General features: G+C 42.7%; 2 non-coding genes across 2 annotated transcripts; both read left to right on the forward strand.

The window, feature by feature from the left end:
* The first annotated feature begins 432 nt into the window (after window positions 1-432).
* LOC134988221 (U1 spliceosomal RNA) lies at window positions 433-596 on the forward strand. Its single transcript, XR_010193731.1, has one exon. It is a non-coding gene; the product is annotated as a U1 spliceosomal RNA (small nuclear RNA).
* A 145-nt stretch (window positions 597-741) lies between these two features.
* On the forward strand, window positions 742-904 carry LOC134988210 (U1 spliceosomal RNA). The gene has a single exon (XR_010193721.1). It is a non-coding gene; the product is annotated as a U1 spliceosomal RNA (small nuclear RNA).
* Window positions 905-10,787: the final 9,883 nt, after the last annotated feature.

Below are 10,787 nucleotides of genomic sequence, written 5' to 3' on the forward strand. Positions count from 1 at the left end.
ATCAGCTTGAATGCTTCAGGGGCTGGGGCATAGCCCCACACCGAAGTAGGGTGGAGGTGTTTAATGCGAACTAGGGGTCATCCAAGCGCCGCAAAAGGCCGCCATGCCCTGCACGCCCCTTTTCTCTTTTCATATGCAGACGAGGGTTGAAGCCAACTTTGACCCACTGCTTGGATGACATCACCATATGCAAATCCATCTGCTGCAGGCCTTCCCCCAGGAATGCTTGCACTAGTTGTTGCATTTGGTTTGTTGTTTGGGGGTGCTTCAGTATTAGGCAGCCTTCTGCCCTCCCATGTTCATCTGAAAATATGTGTTCTCCCTGCAGTTGTTGTCCCCAGATGAGAGTTCCCTTGTGCTGCCTCAGTTGAATCTCCTTTACTTGACAGAGATGTGCCTTAGCAGCGGCCCTCCCCAGCCCTATCCTAAGTCATACTTATTTTGCATAGGAGATACCATGGTCATGAAGATTGTTCTCCCAGGGTGAGGTTCATTCATTGCATTCTGGGTATGCTGACCCCTATGATTTCCCCAAATGTGGGAAACTCGACTGCATTATTTGTGGTAGTGGGGGACTGTGTTTGTTCTTTCCTCTGGTCAGCTCTGGTAAAAGTCAGATTTATTTGTCTCAGATCTTCCTCTAGCCTTGTTCTTCTATCGAGAGTTTCCTTGTGCTGCCTCAGTTGGATCTACTTCACTTGACAGCCCGAGCAGCGACCCTCCCCAGAACTATCCCAAATCCTACTTACCTGCCAGGTGAGATACTATGATCATGAAGGTGCTTCTCCCAGGGCAAGTCTCACCCATTGCACTCTGGGTGTGCTGCTCCTGCGATTTCCCCAAATGTGGGAAACTTGACTGCATAATTTGTGTTTCCCCTGGTCGGCTCTCGTATAATTCAGATCTCTTTGTCTCAGGTCTCTCTCCAGCCTAGTTTGCTGTCTATTTCCACTTCTTTTTTCTTGAGCCGCTCCCTTCTATGCCCTTGCGCACTATCCTGACTTCTCCCGTCTGCTTAATTTGTGCCTTCCAACGCACAATGCGAACTACAGGTAGTGCTGCAGGGCCCACGCCCTTTTACTTGCCTTACAGAGCAGCTCTGGAGCTGTTACAGTGCCTAGCTGCTGCAAGAAATCAGCTTGAATGCTTCAGGGGCTGGGGCATAGCCAACATGAGCCCCACACCGAAGGAGGGTGGATGTGTTTAATGCGAACTAGGGGTCATCCAATCGCCGCAAAAGGCCGCCATGCCCTGCACGCCCCTTTTCTCTTTTCATATGCAGACGAGGGTTGAAGCCAACTTTGACCCACTGCTTGGATGACATCACCATATGCAAATCCATCTGCTGCAGCCTTCCCCCAGGAATGCTTGCACTAGTTGTTGCATTTGGTTTGTTGTTTGGGGGTGCTTCAGTATTAGGCAGCCTTCTGCCCTCCCATGTTCATCTGAAAATATGTGTTCTCCCTGCAGTTGTTGTCCCCAGATGAGAGTTCCCTTGTGCTGCCTCAGTTGAATCTTCTTTACTTGACAGAGATGTGCCTGAGCAGCGGCCCTCCCCAGCCCTGTTAGGCCATCATCTACACGGCATAGCCCTGAATTTTCCAATGCGCAGCTCTTTGCAAAAGAGAGATATTGGCAAGGAAAAGCTGTCTTGTACCTTTGCATTTTTCTCCCAAACGAAGGACACTAGAACATTTTTTTTAAAGCCTCCTGTTAGGCCATCATCTACACGGCATAGCCCTGAATTTTCCAATGCGCAGCTCTTTGCAAAAGAGAGATATTGGCAAGGAAAAGCTGTCTTGTACCTTTGCATTTTTCTCCCAAACGAAGGACACTAGAATGAAAATTTTAAAGCCTCCTGTTAGTGCTTCATCTACACGGTATAGCCCTGAATTTTCCAATGCGTAGCTCTTTGCAAAAGAGAGATATTGGCAAGGAAAAGCTGTCTTGTACCTTTGCATTTTTCTCCCAAACGAAGGACACTAGAAAGAAAATTTTAAAGCCTCCAGTTAGGCCATCATCTACACGGCATAGCCCTGAATTTTCCAATGCGCAGCTCTTTGCAAAAGAGAGATATTGGCAAGGAAAAGCTGTCTTGTACCTTTGCATTTTTCTCCCAAACGAAGGACACTAGAAAATTTTTTTTAAAGCCTCCTGTTAGGCCATCATCTACACGGCATAGCCCTGAATTTTCCAATGCGCAGCTCTTTGCAAAAGAGAGATATTGGCAAGGAAAAGCTGTCTTGTACCTTTGCATTTTTCTCCCAAACGAAGGACACTAGAAAGAAAATTTTAAAGCCTCCTGTTAGGCCATCATCTACACGGCATAGCCCTGAATTTTCCAATGCGCAGCTCTTTGCAAAAGAGAGATATTGGCAAGGAAAAGCTGTCTTGTACCTTTGCATTTTTCTCCCAAACGAAGGACACTAGAAAGAAAATTTTAAAGCCTCCTGTTAGGCCATCATCTACACGGCATAGCCCTGAATTTTCCAATGCGCAGCTCTTTGCAAAAGAGAGATATTGGCAAGGAAAAACTGTCTTGTACCTTTGCATTTTTCTCCCAAACGAAGGACACTAGAAAGAAAATTTTAAAGCCTCCTGTTAGGCCATCATCTACACGGCATAGCCCTGAATTTTCCAATGCGCAGCTCTTTGCAAAAGAGAGATATTGGCAAGGAAAAGCTGTCATGTACCTTTGCATTTTTCTCCCAAACGAAGGACACTAGAAAGAAAATTTTAAAGCCTCCTGTTAGGACATCATCTACACGGCATAGCCCTGAATTTTCCAATGCGCAGCTCTTTGCAAAAGAGAGATATTGGCAAGGAAAAGCTGTCTTGTACCTTTGCATTTTTCTCCCAAACGAAGGACACTAGAAAGAAAATTTTAAAGCCTCCTGTTAGGTGATCATCTACACGGCAGAGCCCTGAATTTTCCAATGCGCAGCTCTTTGCAAAAGAGAGATATTGGCAAGGAAAAGCTGTCTTGTACCTTTGCATTTTTCTCCCAAACTAAGGACACTAGAAAGAAAATTTTAAAGCCTACTGTTAGGCCATCATCTACACGGCATAGCCCTGAATTTTCCAATGCGCAGCTTTGTGCAAAAGAGAGATATTGGCAAGGAAAAGCTGTCTTGTACCATTGGATTTTTCTCCCAAACGAAGGACACTAGAAAGAAAATTTTAAAGCCTCCTGTTAGGCCATCATCTACACGGCATAGCCCTGAATTTTCCAATGCGCAGCTCTTTGCAAAAGAGAGATATTGGCAAGGAAAAGCTGTCTTGTACCTTTGCATTTTTCGCCCAAACGAAGGACACTAGAAAGAAAATTTTAAAGCCTCCTGTTAGGCCATCATCTACACGGCATAGCCCTGAATTTTCCAATGCGCAGCTCTTTGCAAAAGAGAGATATTGGCAAGGAAAAGCTGTCTTGTACCTTTGCATTTTTCTCCCAAACGAAGGACACTAGAATGAAATTTTTAAAGCCTCCTGTTAGTGCTTCATCTACACGGTATAGCCCTGAATCTTCCAATGCGTAGCTCTTTGCAAAAGAGAGATATTGGCAAGGAAAAGCTGTCTTGTACCTTTGCATTTTTCTCTCAAACGAAGGACACTAGAAAGAAAATTTTAAAGCCTCCAGTTAGGCCATCATCTACACGGCATAGCCCTGAATTTTCCAATGCGCAGCTCTTTGCAAAAGAGAGATATTGGCAAGGAAAAGCTGTCTTGTACCTTTGCATTTTTCTCCCAAACGAAGGACACTAGATAGAAAATTTTAAAGCCTCCTGTTAGGCCATCATCTACACGGCATAGCCCTGAATTTTCCAATGCGCAGTTCTTTGCAAAAGAGAGATATTGGCAAGGAAAAGCTGTCTTGTACCTTTGCATTTTTCTCCCAAACGAAGGACACTAGAAAGAAAATTTTAAAGCCTCCAGTTAGTCCATCATCTACACGGCATAGCCCTGAATTTTCCAATGCGCAACTCTTTGCAAAAGAGAGATATTGGCAAGGAAAAGCTGTCTTGTACCTTTGCATTTTTCTCCCAAACGAAGGACACTACAAAGAAAATTTTAAAGCCTCCTGTTAGGCCATCATCTACACGGCATAGCCCTGAATTTTCCAATGCGCAGCTTTGTGCAAAAGAGAGATATTGGCAAGGAAAAGCTGTCTTGTACCAATGGATTTTTCTCCCAAACGAAGGACACTAGAAAGAAAATTTTAAAGCCTCCTGTTAGGCCATCATCTACACGGCAGAGCCCTGAATTTTCCAATGCGCAGCTCTTTGCAAAAGAGAGATATTGGCAAGGAAAAGCTGTCTTGTACCTTTGCATTTTTCTCCCAAACTAAGGACACTAGAAAGAAAATTTTAAAGCCTCCTGTTAGGCCATCATCTACACGGCATAGCCCTGAATTTTCCAATGCGCAGCTTTGTGCAAAAGAGAGATATTGGCAAGGAAAAGCTGTCTTGTACCATTGGATTTTTCTCCCAAACGAAGGACACTAGAAAGAAAATTTTAAAGCCTCCTGTTAGGCCATCATCTACACGGCATAGCCCTGAATTTTCCAATGCGCAGCTCTTTGCAAAAGAGAGATATTGGCAAGGAAAAGCTGTCTTGTACCTTTGCATTTTTCTCCCAAACGAAGGACACTAGAAAGAAAATTTTAAAGCCTCCTGTTAGGCCATCATCTACACGGCATAGCCCTGAATTTTCCAATGCGCAGCTCTTTGCAAAAGAGAGATATTGGCAAGGAAAAGCTGTCTTGTACCTTTGCATTTTTCTCCCAAACGAAGGACACTAGAAAGAAAATTTTAAAGCCTCCAGTTAGTCCATCATCTACACGGCATAGCCCTGAATTTTCCAATGCGCAACTCTTTGCAAAAGAGAGATATTGGCAAGGAAAAGCTGTCTTGTACCTTTGCATTTTTCTCCCAAACGAAGGACACTACAAAGAAAATTTTAAAGCCTCCTGTTAGGCCATCATCTACACGGCATAGCCCTGAATTTTCCAATGCGCAGCTTTGTGCAAAAGAGAGATATTGGCAAGGAAAAGCTGTCTTGTACCAATGGATTTTTCTCCCAAACGAAGGACACTAGAAAGAAAATTTTAAAGCCTCCTGTTAGGCCATCATCTACACGGCAGAGCCCTGAATTTTCCAATGCGCAGCTCTTTGCAAAAGAGAGATATTGGCAAGGAAAAGCTGTCTTGTACCTTTGCATTTTTCTCCCAAACTAAGGACACTAGAAAGAAAATTTTAAAGCCTCCTGTTAGGCCATCATCTACACGGCATAGCCCTGAATTTTCCAATGCGCAGCTTTGTGCAAAAGAGAGATATTGGCAAGGAAAAGCTGTCTTGTACCATTGGATTTTTCTCCCAAACGAAGGACACTAGAAAGAAAATTTTAAAGCCTCCTGTTAGGCCATCATCTACACGGCATAGCCCTGAATTTTCCAATGCGCAGCTCTTTGCAAAAGAGAGATATTGGCAAGGAAAAGCTGTCTTGTACCTTTGCATTTTTCTCCCAAACGAAGGACACTAGAAAGAAAATTTTAAAGCCTCCTGTTAGGCCATCATCTACACGGCATAGCCCTGAATTTTCCAATGCGCAGCTCTTTGCAAAAGAGAGATATTGGCAAGGAAAAGCTGTCTTGTACCTTTGCATTTTTCTCCCAAACGAAGGACACTAGAATGAAAATTTTAAAGCCTCCTGTTAGTGCTTCATCTACACGGTATAGCCCTGAATCTTCCAATGCGTAGCTCTTTGCAAAAGAGAGATATTGGCAAGGAAAAGCTGTCTTGTACCTTTGCATTTTTCTCCCAAACGAAGGACACTAGAAAGAAAATTTTAAAGCCTCCAGTTAGGCCATCATCTACACGGCATAGCCCTGAATTTTCCAATGCGCAGCTCTTTGCAAAAGAGAGATATTGGCAAGGAAAAGCTGTCTTGTACCTTTGCATTTTTCTCCCAAACGAAGGACACTAGATAGAAAATTTTAAAGCCTCCTGTTAGGCCATCATCTACACGGCATAGCCCTGAATTTTCCAATGCGCAGTTCTTTGCAAAAGAGAGATATTGGCAAGGAAAAGCTGTCTTGTACCTTTGCATTTTTCTCCCAAACGAAGGACACTAGAAAGAAAATGTTAAAGCCTCCAGTTAGTCCATCATCTACACGGCATAGCCCTGAATTTTCCAATGCGCAACTCTTTGCAAAAGAGAGATATTGGCAAGGAAAAGCTGTCTTGTACCTTTGCATTTTTCTCCCAAACGAAGGACACTACAAAGAAAATTTTAAAGCCTCCTGTTAGGCCATCATCTACACGGCATAGCCCTGAATTTTCCAATGCGCAGCTTTGTGCAAAAGAGAGATATTGGCAAGGAAAAGCTGTCTTGTACCAATGGATTTTTCTCCCAAATGAAGGACACTAGAATGAAAATTTTAAAGCCTCCTGTTAGTGCTTCATCTACACGGTATAGCCCTGAATTTTCCAATGCGTAGCTCTTTGCAAAAGAGAGATATTGGCAAGGAAAAGCTGTCTTGTACCTTTGCATTTTTCTCCCAAACGAAGGACACTAGTAATAAAATTTTAAAGCCTCCTGTTAGGCCATCATCTACACGGCATAGCCCTGAATTTTCCAATGCGCAGCTCTTTGCAAAAGAGAGATATTGGCAAGGAAAAGCTGTCTTGTACCTTTGCATTTTTCTCCCAAACGAAGGACACTAGATAGAAAATTTTAAAGCCTCCTGTTAGGCCATCATCTACACGGCATAGCCCTGAATTTTCCAATGCGCAGCTCTTTGTAAAAGAGAGATATTGGCAAGGAAAAGCTGTCTTGTACCTTTGCATTTTTCTCCCAAACGAAGGACACTAGAAAGAAAATTTTAAAGCCTCCTGTTAGTGCTTCATCTACACGGCATAGCCCTGAATTTTCCAATGCGTAGCTCTTTGCAAAAGAGAGATATTGGCAAGGAAAAGCTGTCTTGTACCTTTGCATTTTTCTCCCAAACGAAGGACACTAGAAAGAAAATTTTAAAGCCTCCTGTTAGGCCATCATCTACACGGCATAGCCCTGAAATTTCCAGTGCGCAGCTCTTTGCAAAAGAGAGATATTGGCAAGGAAAAGCTGTCTTGTACCTTTGCATTTTTCTCCCAAACGAAGGACACTTCAAAGAAAATTTTAAAGCCTCCTGTTAGGCCATCATCTACACGGCATAGCCCTGAATTTTCCAATGCGCAGCTTTGTGCAAAAGAGAGATATTGGCAAGGAAAAGCTGTCTTGTACCAATGGATTTTTCTCCCAAATGAAGGACACTAGAAATAAAATTTTAAAGCCTCCCGTTAGGCCATCATCTACACGGCATAGCCCTGAATTTTCCAATGCGCAGCTCTTTGCAAAAGAGAGATATTGGCAAGGAAAAGCTGTCTTGTACCTTTGCATTTTTCTCCCAAACGAAGGAAACTAGAAAGAAAATTTTAAAGCCTCCTGTTAGGCCATCATCTACACGGCATAGCCCTGAATTTTCCAATGCGCAGCTCTTTGTAAAAGAGAGATATTGGCAAGGAAAAACTGTCTTGTACCATTGGATTTTTCTCCCAAACGAAGGACACTAGAATGAAAATTTTAAAGCCTCCTGTTAGTGCTTCATCTACATGGTATAGCCCTGAATTTTCCAATGCGCAGCTCTTTGCAAAAGAGAGATATTGGCAAGGAAAAGCTGTCTTGTACCTTTGCATTTTTCTCCCAAACGAAGGACACTAGAAATAAAATTTTAAAGCCTCCAGTTAGGCCATCATCTACACGGCATAGCCCTGAATTTTCCAATGCGCAGCTCTTTGCAAAAGAGAGATATTGGCAAGGAAAAGCTGTCTTGTACCTTTGCGTTTTTCTCCCAAACGAAGGACACTAGAAAGAAAATTTTAAAGCCTCCTGTTAGGCCATCATCTACACGGCATAGCCCTGAATTTTCCAATGCGCAGCTCTTTGCAAAAGAGAGATATTGGCAAGGAAAAGCTGTCTTGTACCTTTGCATTTTTCTCCCAAACGATGGACACTAGAAAGAAAATTTTAAAACCTCCTGTTAGGCCATCATCTACACGGCATAGCCCTGAATTTTCCAATGCGCAGCTCTTTCAAAAGAGAGATATTGGCAAGGAAAAGCTGTCTTGTACCTTTGCATTTTTCTCCCAAACGAAGGACACTAGAAAGAAAATTTTAAAGCCTCCTGTTAGGCCATCATCTACACGGCATAGCCCTGAATTTTCCAATGCGCAGCTCTTTGCAAAAGAGAGATATTGGCAAGGAAAAGCTGTCTTGTACCATTGGATTTTTCTCCCAAACGAAGGACACTAGAATGAACATTTTAAAGCCTCCTGTTAGTGCTTCATCTACACGGTATAGCCCTGAATTTTCCAATGCGTAGCTCTTTGCAAAAGAGAGATATTGGCAAGGAAAAGCTGTCTTGTACCTTTGCATTTTTCTCCCAAACGAAGGACACTAGAAAGAAAATTTTAAAGCCTCCAGTTAGGCCATCATCTACACGGCATAGCCCTGAATTTTCCAATGCGCAGCTCTTTGCAAAAGAGAGATATTGGCAAGGAAAAGCTGTCTTGTACCTTTGCATTTTTCTCCCAAACGAAGGACACTACAAAGAAAATTTTAAAGCCTCCTGTTAGGCCATCATCTACACGGCATAGCCCTGAATTTTCCAATGCGCAGCTTTGTGCAAAAGAGAGATATTGGCAAGGAAAAGCTGTCTTGTACCAATGGATTTTTCTCCCAAATGAAGGACACTAGAATGAAAATTTTAAAGCCTCCTGTTAGTGCTTCATCTACACGGCATAGCCCTGAATTTTCCAATGCGCAGCTCTTTGCAAAAGAGAGATATTGGCAAGGAAAAGCTGTCTTGTACCTTTGCATTTTTCTCCCAAACGAAGGACACTAGAAAGAAAATTTTAAAACCTCCTGTTAGGCCATCATCTACTCGGCATAGCCCTGAATTTTCCAATGCGCAGCTCTTTCAAAAGAGAGATATTGGCAAGGAAAAGCTGTCTTGTACCTTTGCATTTTTCTCCCAAACGAAGGACACTACAAAGAAAATTTTAAAGCCTCCTGTTAGGCCATCATCTACACGGCATAGCCCTGAATTTTCCAATGCGCAGCTTTGTGCAAAAGAGAGATATTGGCAAGGAAAAGCTGTCTTGTGCCAATGGATTTTTCTCCCAAATGAAGGACACTAGAATGAAAATTTTAAAGCCTCCTGTTAGTGCTTCATCTACACGGTATAGCCCTGAATTTTCCAATGCGTAGCTCTTTGCAAAAGAGAGATATTGGCAAGGAAAAGCTGTCTTGTACCTTTGCATTTTTCTCCCAAACGAAGGACACTAGAAAGAAAATTTTAAAGCCTCCTGTTAGGCCATCATCTACACGGCATAGCCCTGAATTTTCCAATGCGCAGCTCTTTGCAAAAGAGAGATATTGGCAAGGATAAGCTGTCTTGTACCTTTGCATTTTTCTCCCAAACGAAGGACACTAGAAAGAAAATTTTAAAGCCTCCTGTTAGGCCATCATCTACACGGCATAGCCCTGAATTTTCCAATGCGCAGCTCTTTGCAAAAGAGAGATATTGGCAAGGAAAAGCTGTCTTGTACCTTTGCATTTTTCTCCCAAACGAAGGACACTAGAAAGAAAATTTTAAAGCCTCCAGTTAGGCCATCATCTACACGGCATAGCCCTGAATTTTCCAATGCGCAGCTCTTTGCAAAAGAGAGATATTGGCAAGGAAAAGCTGTCTTGTACCTTTGCATTTTTCTCCCAAACGAAGGACACTACAAAGAAAATTTTAAAGCCTCCTGTTAGGCCATCATCTACACGGCATAGTTCTGAATTTTCCAACGCGCAGCTTTGTGCAAAAGAGAGATATTGGCAAGGAAAAGCTGTCTTGTACCAATGGATTTTTCTCCCAAATGAAGGACACTAGAATGAAAATTTTAAAGCCTCCTGTTAGTGCTTCATCTACACGGCATAGCCCTGAATTTTCCAATGCGCAGCTCTTTGCAAAAGAGAGATATTGGCAAGGAAAAGCTGTCTTGTACCTTTGCATTTTTCTCCCAAACGAAGGACACTAGAAAGAAAATTTTAAAACCTCCTGTTAGGCCATCATCTACTCGGCATAGCCCTGAATTTTCCAATGCGCAGCTCTTTCAAAAGAGAGATATTGGCAAGGAAAAGCTGTCTTGTACCTTTGCATTTTTCTCCCAAACGAAGGACACTACAAAGAAAATTTTAAAGCCTCCTGTTAGGCCATCATCTACACGGCATAGCCCTGAATTTTCCAATGCGCAGCTTTGTGCAAAAGAGAGATATTGGCAAGGAAAAGCTGTCTTGTACCAATGGATTTTTCTCCCAAACGAAGGACACTAGAATGAAAATTTTAAAGCCTCCTGTTAGTGCTTCATCTACATGGTATAGCCCTGAATTTTCCAATGCGTAGCTCTTTGCAAAAGAGAGATATTGGCAATGAAAAGCTGTTGTACCTTTGCATTTTTCTCCCAAACGAAGGACACTAGAAATAAAATTGTAAAGCCTCCTGTTAGGCCATCATCTACACGGCATAGCCCTGAATTTTCCAATGCGCAGCTCTTTGCAAAAGAGAGATATTGGCAAGGAAAAGCTGTCTTGTACCTTTGCGTTTTTCTCCCAAACGAAGGACACTAGAAAGAAAATTTTAAAGCCTCCTGTTAGGCCATCATCTACACGGCATAGCCCTGAATTTTCCAATGCGCAGCTCT

The sequence above is a fragment of the Pseudophryne corroboree genome, unplaced genomic scaffold (genome assembly GCF_028390025.1).
Source record: "Pseudophryne corroboree isolate aPseCor3 unplaced genomic scaffold, aPseCor3.hap2 scaffold_1031, whole genome shotgun sequence".
Classification (NCBI taxonomy): Eukaryota; Metazoa; Chordata; class Amphibia; order Anura; family Myobatrachidae; genus Pseudophryne; species Pseudophryne corroboree.